The 17937-nt window shown below is 46.7% G+C and overlaps 1 long non-coding RNA gene across 1 annotated transcript; it reads right to left on the bottom strand.

Annotated features, from left to right (window-relative positions):
* Positions 1-296: 296 nt before the first annotated feature.
* Positions 297-17441, bottom strand: LOC139263840 (uncharacterized). Its single transcript, XR_011593224.1, has 3 exons — positions 17293-17441; positions 16968-17135; positions 297-591 (listed from the first exon to the last, which is right to left on the bottom strand). It is a non-coding gene; the product is annotated as an uncharacterized lncRNA (long non-coding RNA).
* Between the last annotated feature and the right edge of the window lie 496 nt (positions 17442-17937).

Raw genomic sequence — 17937 nt, forward strand, 5'->3', positions numbered from 1 at the left:
GCCTTTCACTGATTCTTTGCAAGGATCCTGACAACTTTGCTGGGCTAGGGAGTGGGACTAATTGGATAGTTCTTTCAAGAAGTCGGCACAGGCATAATGAGCTGAATGGCCTCCTTCAGTGCTATATGATTCTATGATACACCTATTACAAATGAGCAGGCTAAAAATGTCATCAAGTGTGCTTTGGATGTTAGTGGGGTGGTTTTCAACTGCCGGATGACCATTTTTCAATTGATAAACTAAAACTGTGAGTTAAATTTATCCCGCATCATTTTTAATGTCTATAAAACCAGAAAAATAAGCAAACAAAAGAATAGTGGCCCAGAAATTCCGCTTTCTCCTTCCCGCGGGAATTCGTCTAGATTTTAGAAAAAAAAAACGCACCTACCAGAAACTGCTGCGCCCGCTTGACTTTCCGATGCACAGGCCTCCTCTTGCTGCGCTTCGCAGTGTATGCACGTCGGGACGTGCGCAGGCCTGGAGCTGAAGTCACATGGCTCTGGGCAGCCAATCAGCAATAGTATATTCTCAAGAGTTAAGTCCGAAACTCCTATTACTATGAATGAGAAACACCCCCAAACACCTAAAACACTAATAAAAAATAGAAAATATACATTACATATTTAAGATCCATTTAAGTTAAAGTTATTAATGTATTATAAAAAATAATATTTTCCCGATTTTTAAAAAAGTTTTTTTAATTATGCCTTAAAATAAACTTACCATTGTGGGAAGGGTTTTTAACAATAAAATATGTTTTCATAACTTTATTTTTATATGTTTTTGTGTGTTTTAAAACACTTGCGCCTGTAAAAGTAGGCTATGCACCTGCTTTTTCAGGTGCAAGATTTTTGAGGAAATTTGCTGGGTAAGATATGTGTAAATATAATAAATTTGCATGTACAAATGTCCTCACTCCCGATCTGGCTATGATCTGTCAAGCTCCAGCTTGACAGATCGGAAAAGCCGGTTTTCAGTGCATGCGCATTGCCGCTGAAAACCAACTTTTCCGATGCCTTCCCGGGTACGTAGAAACTTCATGCGGGCCCAGGGACATCGGAATTTCAGGCTCATTAAGTAATATGTTCAGAAAATCTGAGCACATGGCTTTGTGGTGTACAGGTCAACATGTGTTCAATTCTGGTCACCATACTACAACAAGGTACACATGAATTAGCATGCAAAGAGGATTGGCTAACTAACAGAGAACAGAGAGTCGGGATAAATGGTACATTCTCTGGTTGGCGACCAGTAACTAGTGGGGTGCCACAGAGATCAGTGCTGGGACCCCAATTATTTACAATCGATATTAACGACTTGGAAGAAGGGACTGAGTGTAAAGTAGCTAAGTTTGCTGACGATACAAAGATGGGAGGAAAAGCAATGTGTGAGGAGGATACAAAAAATCTGCAAAAGGACATAGACATGCTAAGTGAGTGGGCAAAAATTTGGCAGATGGAGTATAATGTTGGAAAGTGTGAGGTCATGCACTTTGACAGAAAAAAATCAAAGAGCAAGTTATTATTTAAATGGAGAAAGATTGCCGCAGTACAGAGGGACCTGGGGGTACTTGTGCATGAAACACAAAAGGATAGTATGCAGGTACAGCAAGTGATCAGGAAGGCCAACGGTATCTTGGCCTTTATTGCAAAGCGGATGGAGCATAACAGGGAAGTCTTACTACAGCTATATAAGGTATTGGTGAGGCCACACCTGGAATACTGTGTGCCGTTTTGGTTTCCATATTTAAGAAAGGATATACTTGCTTTGGAGGCAGTTCAGAGAAGGTTCACTCGGTTGATTCCGAGGATTGAGGGGGTTGGTTGATTTATGAGGAAAGGTTGAGTAAGTTGGGCCTCTACTCATTGGAATTCAGAAAAATGAGAGGTGATCTTATTGAAATGTATAAGATTATGAGGGGGCTTGACAAGGTGGATGCAGAGAGGATGTTTCCACTGATAGGGGAGACTAGAATGAGAGGGCATGATCTTAGAATAAGGGGCCGCCCATTTAAAATTGAGATAAGGAGAAATTTCTTCTCTCAGAGTGTTGTAAATCTGTGGAATTCGCTGCCTCAGAGAGCTGTGGAAGCTGGGACATTGAATAAATTTAAGACAGAAATAGACAGTTTCTTAAACGATAAGGGGATAAGGGGTTATGGGGAGTGGGCAGGGAAGTGGAGCTGAGTCCATGATCAGATCAGCCATGATCTTATTGAATGGCGGAGCAGGCTCGAGGGGCCATATGGCCTATGCCTGTTCCTATTTCTTATGTTCTTATGTTATGAATTGGAGAAGCTGCAGATAAGACCAACAAGATTGAACACTTCAGTAAGGGAGAAAGATTAGAGAAGCTTAAGTATTGCAGTTTGGATCAAGCCAATTGAGGGGGATCATTCTCCAGCATATAAAGTGAAAAGAAAAGAAAAACTTGAATTTATACAGCGTCTTTCACGGCCACCAGACATTTCAAAGCGCTTTACAGCCAATGAAGTACTTTTGGAGTGTAGTCACTGTTGTAATATGGGAAACGCAGCAGCCAAATTGCACACATGCAAGCTCCCGCAAACAGCAATGTGATAATCACCAGATAATCTGTTTTGGCTATGTTATATATATTGAGAGATAAATAATGGTGAGGACATTACATGAACAGAAGAACATTACAAGTATTTCATGAACATACGGACGAGAAGAACATAAGAAATAGGAGCAAGAGTATGCCAAACGGCACATCGAGCTTTCTCCGCCATTCAATAAGATCATGGCTGATCTGATCTTGGCCTCAACTCCACTTTCCTGCCTGTTCCCCATAACCCTTGACTCCTCTATTGTTCAAAAATCTGTCTATCTCCACCTTGAATATATTCAATGACCCACCCTCCACAGCTCTCTGGGATAGAGAATTCCAAAGATTCACGACCCTCTGAGAGAAGAAATTCCTCCTCATCTCCGTTTTAATGGGTGACCCCTTATTCTGAAACTATGCCCTCTAGTTCTGGATTTCCCATGAGGGGAAACATCCTCTCTGCATCTACCCTGCCAAGACCCTTCAGAATCTTATACATTTCAATAAGATCACCTCTCATTCTTTTAAGCTCCAATGAGTATAGGCCCAACCTGCTCGACCTTTCCTCATAATACAATCCCTTCATCTCAGGAATCAACCTCGTGAACCTTTTCTGAACTGCCTCCAATGCAAATATATCCCTCCTTAAATAAGGATACCAAAACTGTATGCAGCACTCTAGGTGTGATCCCACCAATGCCTTATACAGTTGTAGCAAGATGTCCCTACTTTTATACTCCATCCCTCTTGCCTTCCTAATTACTTGCTGCACCTGCATGCTAACTTTTTGTATTTCATGTACAAGGGTTTGTACGCCGCCGCGGAGTGTCTGATTAAGGTTAACGAGTCCTTGACGGCGCCCCTTCGCTTTAGGAGAGGGCTGCGCCAGGGATGCCCCATGTCCGGCCAGTTATACGCCGTTTGCGTGGAGCCTTTCCTGCGCCTCTTGCGGACGAGGTTGACGGGACTGGCTCTGCAAGGGCCGGGCGTGGAGGTCGTCCTCTCGGCTTACGCCGATGACGTGCTCCTCGCGGTAGAGGATCCCGCTGACCTGCGGAGGAAGCGTGAGTGCCAGGAGATTTACTCGGCCGCGTCCTCCGCCAGGATCAACTGGGAGAAATGTTCCGGACTCCTGGTGGGTCAGTGGCGGGTGGACTCCCTGCCGGAGGAGCTCAGGCCTTTTGCCTGGAGCACGACCCATCTCCTCTTTCTGGGAGTCTACCTTAGCCCCGACGAGGGAGCCTGGCCGGCGAACTGGCAGGAGCTGGAGGCCAAGGTCGCCGCTCGCCTAGGGCGCTGGACAGGACTGCTCCGAGTGCTGTCCTACAGGGGTCGAGCGCTAGTCATAAACCAGCTGGTGGCCGCAATGTTGTGGTACCGGCTGGTCACTTTGACCCCTCCCCCTGCGTTTGTCGCCAAGATACAGAAGAAGCTGGTGGACTTCTTCTGGAACAACAGGAAGCACTGGGTCTCTGCTGCGGTCTTGAGTCTCCCGCTTGAGGAGGGCGGTCAGTCGTTGGTGTGCGTCAGCGCCCAGCTCGCGACTTTCCGTCTTCAGACCCTGCAGAGATACCTTTATGTCGAGCCCCCTCCTAGGTGGAGTGCTCTGGCGAGGTATTTCTTCCGCCAGCAGCGCGACCTCAATTATGACACGTAGCTCCTGTTTGTGAACTTGGGGGGTGCCAGGACCACCCTCCGGGAGCTGCCTGTCTTTTACAGGGAACTCATCAGGGTCTGGAACAAAGTCTCCACCAAGCGCAGCTCTCCGCCGGCTGGAGTGGCGGCCGTCCTGCAGGAGCCGCTGCTCGGGAATCCGTACCTCCACGACCGAGGTTTCATGTGGCGGTCGGAAGAGAGGGCTGTGGCTGGTGAGGTGACCAGAGTCAGGGACCTGCTCGATGGCGGAGGAGCGGGCTGGATGGCGCCAGACACGCTGGCGCGGCGCCTAAATTCTGCCAACGTCCGCCACGCGGCCGATGCCATCGAGTCGCTAAAAACAGCTCTGGGCCCTGACTCTGTTAGGTGCATCGAGGAGGCTCAAGCATGTGGGGAGATCCCGTCCGAACTGACCCCCATCCGGACGGAATTCCTCATCGGCGCCAAACCCCGGAACCTCCCTCGGGGGCCGGCGCCTCACAACTTGAGCCGCCTCGGGGAAATCCCCTCCGTGCCTTTCAGTTCCGCGCGGAGGGGTTTCCTGTACGGGCTGCTCCTGCACACTCTCAACTTTGCCATCCTCGCCGGCCGTCCGGACACGCCATGGCGTACCATCCTGCCGTCCGGAGGAGGCGGGGGTCCCCGATGGAGGGCACTCTACACAGGGGTCCTCCCACTATTCATCGGGGACTTGGCCTGGAGGGTGGTGCACGGAGCAGTGCCGTGCAATAAATTTTTAAGCCGGTTCACGGACTCCCAGGCCGCCTGCAATTTCTGCGGTCTGGAGGAGTCCGTGTTCCATGTTTTTATTGAGTGCACGAGGTTGCAGCCCCTGTTCCATTATTTGAAGGGGCTGCTCCTGAAATTCTGGCTGCACTTCAGTCCCACTCTCCTGATCTTTGGGCACCCTGTGTGGAGGGGAGCGGGTAGGTCCGAAGGCCTCCTCGTAGGACTGCTCCTGGGCACGGCCAAGGGTGCCATCAGCCGGTCCAGGCAGCGGGCGGTTGAGGGGGTCGTTCAACCTGACTGCCTGCCTCTCTTCCGCTCTTACATCCGGTCCAGGGTGTCCTTGGAGATGGAGCACGCGGTGTCCACCGGTACGCTCGCGGCCTTCCGCGAGAGGTGGGCACCGGAGGGACTGGAGTGCATCATCACGCCCGGCAACCAAATTTTAATTTGATTTTACGTTTTAAAGTTTAATTTGTTTTAATTGCCGGTGCTTTTAGTGTCCCCCTTCCCTTTTATAGGGGGCACTGGGGAAAAATTGTGATTTTAGTGCCCAAAAAAAAAACAACAAAAAAAAAGAAAAACACAAAAAAAAAGGGAAAAAAAAGGGCCTTGTAAATGTCTGGTGTGTCACCCAGGTAGGGTGGCATGGTTTAATGTCTTTTGTTTTTGCAGATAAACTCCAAAAAGAGTTTCATGTACAAGGACCCCAGGTCTCTCTGCACTGCAGCATTTTATAGTCTCTCTCCATTTAAATAATAGTTTGCTTTTTTATTCTTCCTACCAAAGTGGATAACATCACATTTTCCCACATTATACGCCATCTACCAAATGTTTGCCCACTCACTTAACCTATCTATATCCCTCTGCAGATTCTTTGTGTCCTCTTCCCAACTTGCTTTCCCACCTATCTTTGTACCATCAGCAAATTTGGCCACATTACACTCGGTCCCTTAATTCAAGTCATTAATATAGATTGTAAATAGTTGAGGCCCCAGCACTGATCCATGTGGCATCCCACTAGTTACAGTTTGCCAACCTGAAAATGACGCATTTATCCCAACTCTCTGTTTTCTGTTAGTTAGCCAATCCTCAATCTATGCTAATATATTACCCCCAAACCCCATGAGTTCTTATCTTGTGCAGTAACCTTTTATGTGGCACCTTATCGAATGCTTTCTGGAAATCCAAATACACTATATCTACTGGTTCCTCTTTATCCACCCACCCTTTCGTAAAACCATGCTGACTCTGCTTGATTGTATTATGGTTTTCTAAATGTCCTGCTATTAATTCTTTAATAATGGACTCCAGCATTTTCCCAATGACAGTTGTTAGGCTAACTGGTATACAATTTCCTGTTTTCTATCTCCCTCCTTTCCCTCCCTCCATTTGCAATTTTCCAATCCACTGGGACCTCTCCAGAATCCAGGGAATTTTAGTAGATTACAACCAATGCATCTGCTAGCTCTGCAGCCATTTCCTTTAAGACACTAGGATGCAGGCCATCAGGTCCAGGGGACTTGTCCACCTTTAATCCCTTTAGTTTACCTAGTACTTTTTTTTTAGTGACAGTGATTGTTTTAAGTTGTCCCCTCCCTATAGCCCCTTGATTATCTATTATTACTGGGATGCTTTTAGTGTCTTCCACCATGAAAAAAGATACAGAATATTTTTCAAAGTCTCTGCCATTTCCCAATTTCCCATTATTAATTCCCCAGTCTTATCCTATAAGGGACCAATGTTTACTTTAGCTACTTTCTTCCTTTTTATATACCTGTAGCAGCTCTTACTGTCTGTTTTTAAATTTCTTGCTAGTTTACTCTCATAATCTATCTTCTCTCTATTATTATTTTAGTCATCCTTTGCTGGTTTCTAAACATTTCACAATCCTCGCAACTAATCTTCGCAACATTGTATGCCTTTTTTTCAATTTGATACCGTCCTTAACTTCCTCAGTTAGCCACGGATGGTTCATCCTTCTCTTAGAGTCTTTCTTTCTCACTGGAATATATCTTTATTGTGAATTATGAAATATCTCCTTAAATGTCTGCCACGACTTATCTACCGTCTTACTCTTTAATCTATTTTCCCTTTCCACTTTAGCCAACTCTGTGTTCATACCTTTGTAATTGCCTTTATTTAAGTTCAGGACACTAGTTTGAGACCCAAGTTTCTCATCCTCAAACTGAATTTGAAATTCTAACATGCTATGATCACTCTTCCTTAGAGGAACCTTGACTGTGAGATCATTAATTAATCCTATCTCATTACACATTACCAGATCTGAAATAGCCAGCTACCTGGTTGGTTCCACAACATTTTGTTCCAAGAAACCATCCCAAGTACACTCTATGAACTCGTCCTCAAGATATTTGCCAATTTGACTTGTCCAATCTATGTGAAGATTAAAATCACCCATGATTATTGCAGTATCTTTCTTATAAGCCTCCATGATTTCTTGATTAATACTCTGTCCTACAGTACCATAGCTACTGGTATGGGGCCTGAAGACTACTCCCAACAGTGACTTATTTCCCTTATTATTTCTTATCTACACCCAAACTGATTCTATATCTTGATCTTCTGAGCCAACATAATTTCTCACTATTGCACTGATCTCATCCTTTATTAACAGAGCTACCCCACCTCCTTTTCCTTTCTGCCTATCCTTCTGATATGTCAAAACCCTGAATATTCAGTTCCCAGTCATGGTCACCTTGCAACCATGTCTCTGTAATGGCTATCAGATCATACCCATTTATTTCCATTTGTGCCTTCAACTCATCTATCTTGTTACAAATGCTGCGTGCATTCAGATAAAGAGCTTTTAATTTTGTCTTTTGCCTATTCTGATTCTACTTTCTGGTGCACTCTTATCTTTATATGCTCTGTCCCTTCCTGTCACACTCTGGTTATCATTACCCCTATCGCTATCCTGTACTGTTGCCTTCTCCTTTCCCTTTGACTTTTTAAATTTCCCTCCACCTCAACCCTTTGCCCCCACGAATGAAACTCCAGATCCCCTTTGCTCATCACATCCCCATCATAGCATCTTTGTCTCAGAACATATCACAGCTGGGAAAATCTGAAATGAGAGACACCACAAAAGATTCAAAACAAAATTAATGAATTTATCACCAATCAAATCGCTCATATTTACATGAAAAGTATGAACTAATCATCCTTTTGCAATCCCTTAGTGTCTGTCTTTCGTGTGGCTTTTTCTAACCGAGTGCTTCTACAAAGTGCTCCCCCAGTGGCTGCAGCATGGCTGCTGGAAGGCTACTGAGTTTCCTTGCTGGAGACTTCAGCTGGCCTTGGAGGATGACCTCGAGCAGCTCTGGACCTAGAAGGCCCGGCTATAGACTGCACCGCGCCTTTGTCTGTCCACAGTGCTACCCCAGTGGCTGCAGCATGGCTGGTGGAAGGCTGCTGACTTTCAGTGGAAGACTCTGCAGATGGCCTTGGTGACAACCTCAAGTGGCTCTGGGCCTAGAAGTCCCCACTGTGGAATACACCATCTCGGTTGGGCGGCAGCATTCGGGGCTGGCTAGCTGACAGCAGCGGCAAGGGCACTGGCGGAGAGGCAAATTTGGGAGTAGGAAGACTGTCATCCTGAGAAAGGACAACACGGTCCTGCTCCACTGACCCACTGTCACTACCCCGGGGCAGCACCTCAGCATTCCTAGCAATCTGTTGGAGCACAGGTGGCTGGCCTGCTGCGAGACCCTACAAGCCCCACTCGATGGTAGTAAACCCAGCCACGATGGCAGCAGTCAGAGCTTGGGTGGCTACAAGCTGAGACTGCATGAGAACAGTCTGAGTTTTGATGGCACCAAGCAGAGACTGCATGAGAGCAGTATCATTTATGTGACACATAAATGGCAATGACTATCTTCAACAAGTGAGAGGCTAACCACTTGCCCATGACATCCAATGGCATTACCATTGCCGAACTCCCACATCAACATCCTAGGAGTAACCATTGACAGGAAACTTAACTGGACCAGCCACACAAATACTGTGGCTACAAGAAAAGGTCAGAGGCTGGGTATTCTGCGGTGAGTGTCTCACCTCCAGATTCCCCGAAGCCTTTCCACCATCTATAAGGCACAAGTTGTTATGTATGCAAACCTCACCAATGTGTAAGACTTGCCACCAGAGGGGCACACCTGTGGGAGACCTAAGGGTCACCTGTGCATCATGGGCAAGCAGGTATAAAAGGCAATCCACCATGCTGCTTCCTCACTTTGGAGTTACATTAAAGAGACCACGGTCACAATGGTTTGAGCTTACAATACAGTCTTGTGGAGTTATTTTGAACATAATAATTGGCGACGAGTTACAGATCACGAAATTTCACGCGGTAATGGCTGCCGTTGTTATTCTTGAGAGATTTGTTGAGGGTGATGATTGGGAAGCCTTCGTTGAGTGTCTCGACCAATACTTCGTGACCAATGAGCTGGACACGGCTGAGACGGCAGTCAAGCACAGGGCGATTCTCCTCACCGTATGTGGGTCTTCAATATATAGCCTCGTCAAAAATCTGCTGGCACCAGTCAAACCAACGGACAAGACTTACACAGAGTTGTGCACGCTGGTTCGGGAACACCTCAAACTGAAGGAGAGCATCCTAAAGGCCAGGTATCGCTTTTACATGCACCATCGCTCCGAGGGCCAGAACGTGACGAGCTTTGTCGCTGATCTAAGACACCTTGCGGGACAGTGCGAATTTGCTGGATCTTTGGGAGAAATATTGCAGGACACTTTCGCGCTTGGAATCAGTCACGAGGTCATTCTTTGCAAACTGCTGTCTGCCGAATCCCTAGATCTGAGCAAGGCCATCACGATAGCCCAGGCTTTTATATTCACGAACGACAACACAAAACAGATATCTTCACAGCATCGAAGCTCACCGGCAAGTACTGTGCATAAAATATTGCCTTCAGCAGACAGACCTGTACATGGAAGGGCCCACATGACCACAGAGGCCAGGCCTAGGGTGACTCAGAGGCTGCTGTGGGGTGTGAATGCTTATCCATTAACACCATGTTGGTGCTGCGGGAGCAGTCATAGAGCCCATCATTGTCGATTCAAGCCCTATGTGTGCAAGGGCTGTGGAACATTGGGGCACCTCCAGCGAATGTGCAAATGACCTCTGACTCACCATGTGGCAGAGTCAGCAGAGGACGACCGATCCAGCGCGGATCACGCTGAACGAACAGGAGAGGCAACTCATTCTGAGGATGAAGAGGAAGTGTATGGGGTACACACCTTCACCACCAAAAGCTCTCCGATAATGTTAAAAGTTAAACTAAACGGCATTCCAGTTTCCATGGAATTAGACATGGGGGTGAGTCAATCAATCATGAGCCAGTAGGCTTTTGAGATACTGTGGGGCAACAAGGCACAGAGGCCAAAACTGAGCCCGATTCACACTACGCTGCGCACTTACACTAAAGAACTCATACTTGTTATCGGCTGTGCGGCAGTGAAAGTATCATATGACGGAATGGTGCATGATTTATCACTATGGATTGTACCAGGCGATGGCTCAACGCTGTTCGGCAGAAGCTGGCTAGGAAAGATCCGATGGAACTGGGATGACATCAAAGCTCTGTCTTCGGTGGATGACATCTCGTGCGCCCAGATGCTAAACAAATTCCCGGAGTTATTTGAGCCAGGCATCGGCAACTTAACAGGCGCCAAGGTGCAGATCCATCTTGTTCTTGGGGCACGGCCCGTTCATCACAAGGCCCGAGCAGTCCCATATATGATGCGAGAGAAAGTCTAGAGCAAGCTGGACAGACTTCAATGAGAGGGAATCATATCGCCAGTCGAGTTCAATGAGTGGGCCAGTCCAATTGTGCCGGTGCTAAAGAGCGATGGGACGGTCAGAATCTGCGGGGACGACAATGTAACGATCAACCGAGTCTCGTTACAGGACCAGTACCCACTACCTAAAGCGGAGGACCTATTCGCAATGCTAGTAGGGGGAAAGTTGTTCACCAAGCTAGATCTAACCTCTGCTTACATGACTCAGGAGCTGGCTGAACCATCAAAGAAATTGACGTGCATCAACACGCACAAAGGACTGCGTGTACCACAGATACCCCTTTGGGATTTGCTCAGCTGCAGAGGAACATGGAGAGTCTGCTGAAATCGGATCCATGCACCGTGGTGTTCCAAGACAACATCTTGATCACTGGTTGCAACATCACCGAACACTTGCACAACCTGGAAGAGTTTCTATAGCTACTGGACAGAGTGGGATTCAGGCTGAAATGCTCCAAATGTGTTTTCCTGGCACCAGAGGTCGAATTTCTGGGGAGAAAGATAGTGGCAGACGGCATCAGACCCACAGACTCCAAGATGGAGGCCATCAAGAATGCACCCAGACCGCAGAATGTGACGGAGCTGCGTTCGTTCCTGGGACTCCTCAACTATTTTGTTAACTTTCTACCGGGGTTGAGCACTTTGCTGGAACCCTTGCATTTATTGCTACTCAAGGATGACGACTGGGTTTGGGGTAAATCTCAAGAGGCAGCCTTTAATAAGGCCAGAAACCTGCTATGCTCCAATAAGTTACTTGTATTGTATGACCCATGTAAACATTTAGTACTAGCTTGTGAAGCGTCGTCGTATGGGGTCGGTTGTGCGTTACAGCAAGCAAATGTGTTAGGCCGGTTGCATATCCGTCCAGAAGTTTATCCAAGGCTGAAAGAGCCGACAGTATGGTTGAGAAAGAAGCGTTAACATGTGTGTACGGGGTTAAGAAAATGCACCAATACCTATTTGGTCTCCGGTTCGAGCTCGAAACCGACCACAAACCGCTTACTTCACTGCTCTCAGAAAGAAAAGGTATCAACAGCAATGCTTCGGCCCGCATCCAAAGATGCGCAATAACATTGTCTGCTTATGATTATGTAATCCACCACAGACCAGGCACTAAGGACTGCGCAATTTGTGTACAGACTACCAAACAGTAGTAGTGAGGTGTGGGACAGCATCAAACAAGAAATTAGGGATGCGTGCAATAAAGGTACAGCAGTTATCATGGGCGACTTTAATCTACATATAGATTGGGCGAACCAAATTGGTAGAATTACGGTGGAGGAGGATTTCTTGGAATGTATTAGGGATGGTTTTCTCAACCAATATGTCGAGGAGCCAACTAGAGGGCTGGCCATCCTAGACTGGGTGATAGGTAACGAGAAAGGACTAATTAGCAATCTTGTTGTGTGAGGCCCCTTGGGGAAGAGTGACCATCATATGGTAGAATTCTTTATTAAGATGGAGAGTGACACAGTTAATTCAGAGACTAGGGTCCTGAACTTAAGGAAAGGTACCTTCGATGGTATGAGATGCGAATTGGCTAGAATAGACTACCGAATGATGCTTAAAGGGTTGACAGTGGGGAGGCAATGGCAAACATTTAAAGATCACATGGATGAACTTCAACAAGTATACATCTCTGACTGGAGTAAAAATAAAATGGGGAAGGTGGCTCAACCATGGCTAACAAGGGAAATTAGGGAAAGTGTTAAATCCAAGGAAGAGGCATATAAATTGGCCAGAAAAAGCAGCAAACCTGAGGACTGGGAGAAATTTAGAATTCAGCAGAGGAGGACAAAGGGTTTAATTAGGAGGGGGAAAATAGAGTATGAGAGGAAGCTTGCTGGGAGCATAAAAACTGACTGCAAAAGTTTCTATAGATATATGAAGAGAAAAAGATTAGTGAAGACCAATGTAGGCCCCCTGCAGTCAGATTCAGGTGAATTTATAATGGGGAACAAAAAACTGGCAGACCAATTGAACAAATACTTTGGTTCTGTCTTCATGAAGGAAAGCACAAATAACGTTCTGGAAATACTAGGGGACCGAGGGTCTAGCGAGAAGGAGGAACTGAAGGAAATCCTTATTCGTCAGGAAATTATGTTAGGGAAATTGATGGGATTGAAGGCCGATAAATCCCCAGGGCCTGATAGTCTGCAACCCAGAGTATTAAGGAAGTGGCCCTAGAAATAGTGGATGCATTGGTGATCATTTTCCAACAGTCTATCGACTCTGGATCAGTTCCAATGGACTGGAGGGTAGCTAATATAACACTACTTTTTTAAAACGGAGGGAGAGAGAAAACGGGGAATTATAGATCGGTTAGCCTGACATTGGTAGTGGGGAAAATGTTGTAATTAATTTTTAAAGATGAAATAGCAGCGTATTTGGAAAGCAGTGACAGGATCGGTCCAAGTCAGCATGGATTTATGAAAGGGAAATCATGCTTGACAAATCTTCCAGAATTTTTTGAGGATGTAACTAATAGAGTGGACAAGGGAGAACCAGTGGATGTGGTGTATTTGGACTTTCAAAAGGCTTTTGACAAGGTCCCACACAAGAGATTGGTGTGCAAAATTAAAGCACATGGTATTAATTTATTGACGTGGATAGAGAACTGGTTGGCAGACAGGAAGCAGAGAGTCAGGATAAATGGGTCCTTTTCAGAATGGCAGGCAGTGACTAGTGGCGTGCCACAGGGCTGAGTGCTGGGACCCCAACTATTTACAATATACATCAATGATTTTGATGAAGGAATTGAGAGTCATATCTCCAAGTTTGCAGATGAAACTAAGCTGGGTGGTGATGTGAGCTATGAATAGGATGCTAAGAGGCTGCAGGTTGACTTGGACAGGTTAGGTGAGTGGACAAATGCATGGCAGATGCAGTACAATGTGGATAAATATGAGGTTATCCACTTTGGTGGCAAAAACATGAAGGTAGAATATTATCTGAATGGTGGCAGATTAGGAAAAGGGGAGGTGCAACGAGACCTGGGTGTCAAGATACATCAGTCATTGAAGGTTGGCATGCAGGTGCAGCAGGCGGTGAAGAAGGCAAATGGCATGATGGTCTTCATAGCTAGGGGATTTGAGTATAGGAGTAGGGAGGTCTTACTGCAGTTGTACAGGGCCTTGGTGAGGCCTCACCTGGAATATTGTGTTCAGTTTTGAGGAAGGAAGTCCGTGCTATTGAGGGAGTGCAGCGAGGGTTCACCAGACTGATTCCCGGGATGGCAGGACTGACATATGAGGAGAGACTGGATCGACTGGGCCTGTATTCAATGGAGTTTAGAAGAATGAGAGGGGAATAGAAATATATAAAATTCTGATGGGTGTGTGCAGGAAGAATGTTCCCGATGTTGGGGGAGTCCAGAACCAGGGGTCACAGGCTAAGTATAAGAGGTAAGTCATTTAGGAACGCGATGAGGAGAAACTTCTTCACTCAGAGAGTGGTGAACCTGTGGAATTCTCTATCGCCAAGAGTTGTTGATGCCAGTTTGTTAGATATATTCAAGAGGGAGTTCGATATGGCCCTTATGGCTAAAGGGAACAAGGGGTATGCAGAGAAAGCAGGAAAGGGGTACTGAGGTGAATGATCAGCCATAATCTTATTGAATGGTGGTGCAGGCTCAAAGGGCCGAATGGCCTACTCCTGCACCTATTTTCAATGTTTCTATGTTTCTATGTTTCTGATGCCCTCAGTCGGCTACCATTGCCCATCACTGGGGTGAAAATGGCACAACCGCAGACTTGCTTCTAGTACTGGGTGCTTTTGAGAGCGAGGGGTCACCTGTCACAGATCGGCAGATCAGGACCTGGACTAGTCAAGACCCTGTGCTATCACTAGTAAAAAGCTGCATCCTTAATGGGAGCTGGTCGGCGGCTCCCGGGGAAATGCAAGATGAAATTAAGCCGTTCCAATAACATAAGGATGAATTGTCCATCCAATCGGATTGTCTCCTGTGGGGGAATCATGTGATTTTGCCAAAAAAAGGCAGGGAAACATTTATACGCGACCTACACAGTACCCACGCAGGCATAGTCATGATGGAGGCTATCGTCAGATCGCACATTTGGTGGCACTGCGTTTTCTCAGAATTTGAGTCATGCGTACACCAATGCAACATTTGCTCACAGTTGAGCAATGCTCCCAGGGAGGCCCCACTGAGCCTGTGGTCATGGCCCTCCAAACAGTGGTCCAGGGTCCTCGTAGATTTTGCTCGCCCTTTTCTCGGAAAGATATTTCTAGTAGCAGTGCACGCTTACTCTAAATGGATTGAATAATAATAATGTCATCATGTATGTCCACTGCCACGTTGAAAGCCTCAGGGCCATGTTCGCCACCCGTGGTTTGCCCGACATCCTTGTTAGTGACAATGGATCATGTTTCACCAGCTCGGAATTCAACGAGTTGATGACCCGCAATGGCACTAAGCATGTCAGTTCTGCCCATTTAAGCCCGCATCCAATGGTCAAGTGGAACGGTACAGTCCAAACCATCAAGCAGAGCTCGAAACGCGTAACGGACGGCTCCTTGCAGACCTGGTTATCTCGGGTCCTGCTCAGCTACTGGACGCGCTGCCACTCGCTCACCGGGGTTCCCCCTGCAGAATTATTAATGAAGAGAGCACTCAAAACTAGGCTCTCCTTAGTTCACCTGGATCTTAATGATAACGTAGAAACCCGGCGACACCAGCATAACGTGTACCATGATCGCGCGGCTGTATCGCGTGACACTGAGGTTAATGATTCTGTATTTGTTCTCAATTACTGTCATGGTCCCAAATGGATTGCTGGCACTGTTTTAGCCAAGGAGGGGACTAGAGTGTTTGTTGTTAAACTGTTGAATGGGCAAACGTGCTGAAAGCACTTGGATCAGACCAAACTGCGATTCACTGACAACCAAGAACAGTTTGAAGAAGACTTTACCATCTATGATCCACCAACACACACCCAACCAGCAATCGACCTTGCTGTCAACGACGAGGATGAACCCATCATGCCCAACAGTCCGATCAGACCAGCCGCGCTGCCGTGCAGTAATGATCCAACCAACTCACCCATGCCCGGACTTCAATTCAGGTGATCGACCCGGGAACGTAGAGCGTCAGATCGCTTCAACCTGTAAATAACTTGTACATAACACTTTGGGGGGGAAGGTTGTTATGTATGCAAATCTCACCAATGTGTAAGATTTGCCACCAGGGGGCACACCTGTGGGAGACCTAAGGGTTACCTTTGCACCCTGAGCAAGCAGGTATAAAAGGCAATCCACCATGCTGCTTCCTCACTTTGGAGTTACTTTAAAGAGACTAAGCTCACAATGGTTTGAGCTTACAACACAGCCTTGTGGAGTTATTCTGAACATAATATAAGTAAGGCGTGTGATGGAATACTCTCCACTTGCCTGGATGATTGCAGCTCCAACAACACTCAAGAAGCTCGACACCATCCAGGACAAAGCAACCTGCTTGATTGGAACCCAATTCATCACCTTAAACATTCACTCCCTCCACTACCGGCACACCATGGCTGCAGTATGTACCTTCTTCAAGACACTCTGCAGCAACTCGCCAAGGCTTGTTCGTCAGCATCTCCCAAACCCACAACCTCTACCAGCTAGAAGGACAAGAGCAGCTGGTGCATGGGGACATCATCATCTGCAAGTTCCCCTCCAAGTAACATACCATCCCGACTTGGAAATATATCGTTGTTCCTTCATCGTCACGGGATCAAAATCCTGGAACTCCCTCACTAACAGCACAATGGGAGTACCTTCGCCACACGAACTGTAGCAGTTCAAGAAGGCAGCTCACCATCAGCTTCTCAAGGGCAATTAGAGATGAGCAATAAATGCTGGCCTTGCCAGTGCTGACCACATCCCAGGAATTAATAACAAAAATGTCTTGTGTTCCGCTGCCACACTAAGACATTGGGTCACTTCAGCCTCTGGTGCAATGGAAGGTGTGATATCGCCCATCATGCACACCATCATGTCTGGGTCAACACAGTCTCTTTGGGACTGTACCATCATTTACAGGCTGGAAATCCTAGGCTCCATGCTCTGCGCAGACCCCGTGCAATGTTGGAGGCGAACATCTCCATGCTTGTTGACATTGCCAGGACGCTCTCTGGCAGGCTTGCCATTGCACCCATCAATTATGTATGCATGCTCACCTGTACAGATCCCGTTTCTACACTAGCCTCTAAAGTTCACGTGGTGCCAGTTGCTGATGGTGTCTGTGAATGACAAATACAGTGATGTGGGGTCTTTCTGCTCCTCTTCTGCCCCCTCACTCTCTGCAGTGACCTCCGGGACAGGCTGCTTGGGTGCTTGCTGATTATCTGAAAGCAGAAAGGCACAAGAGTCGGGTTATTGTGCGGGGTGGGGGAGAGGAAGGCAGAAATGCATGCATATAGCATGAGTAGCTTGAAAGTGAAAAAAAGATTGTGGGCTGAGGGAGAAGTGGGATGTGAGAAGAAGGATTAGGAATGAACATACCATGTTGTCCTCAAGGAGTTCAACCTCGCCGGTTCTCACAGCGTCAACGACGTGGCACCTGAAATGCTCACTCCTCCGGCTAGCTGAAGTCCTGCATGTATGACTGGTCCCCGACTGTCTGTTGCTGCTCCCGGCAATTATGTGCCAGTTTGGCCTGCAACAGAAATCAGAGTGTGCAAGTGAGTGTATGCAATGTGATGTACCTACCAGAGTTGAATAGCTGTCAGTGAGCGCAAGGTGTGAGATGTAAGTGTGAGTGTTTCAGCAGTAGTAATGTTGTGAAGGTGAAGTGAAGCTCTGATTGTAATGTGTGAGTGGTGTCAGGTAGATATTGGAGGTAGGTGAGTGCTGGGGATGTGATGCATTAAGCAGTGTGTGAGGATTGTGGTACAGATGGTGGTATGTGGCATTTCTTGAAGCCTTCACTCACCTTGACCACCCATGAAAGGCCATTAAACTTCTTCCTGCACTTAACCATCATTTTATACTCCTGTTGTATAACTCCATTTATTCCCTGGCCATCAATGTCTTCCCTTTCTTTATTATTTCCTATGCTCTCCTTTCCTGTTTTGTTTATATTTAGGCTGGTTTCATTTCTTGTAGATCCCTCCCCCCATCTTACTAGTTTAAAAATTTTGGAGTGGG

The sequence above is a fragment of the Pristiophorus japonicus genome, chromosome 5 (assembly GCF_044704955.1).
Source record: "Pristiophorus japonicus isolate sPriJap1 chromosome 5, sPriJap1.hap1, whole genome shotgun sequence".
Classification (NCBI taxonomy): Eukaryota; Metazoa; Chordata; class Chondrichthyes; family Pristiophoridae; genus Pristiophorus; species Pristiophorus japonicus.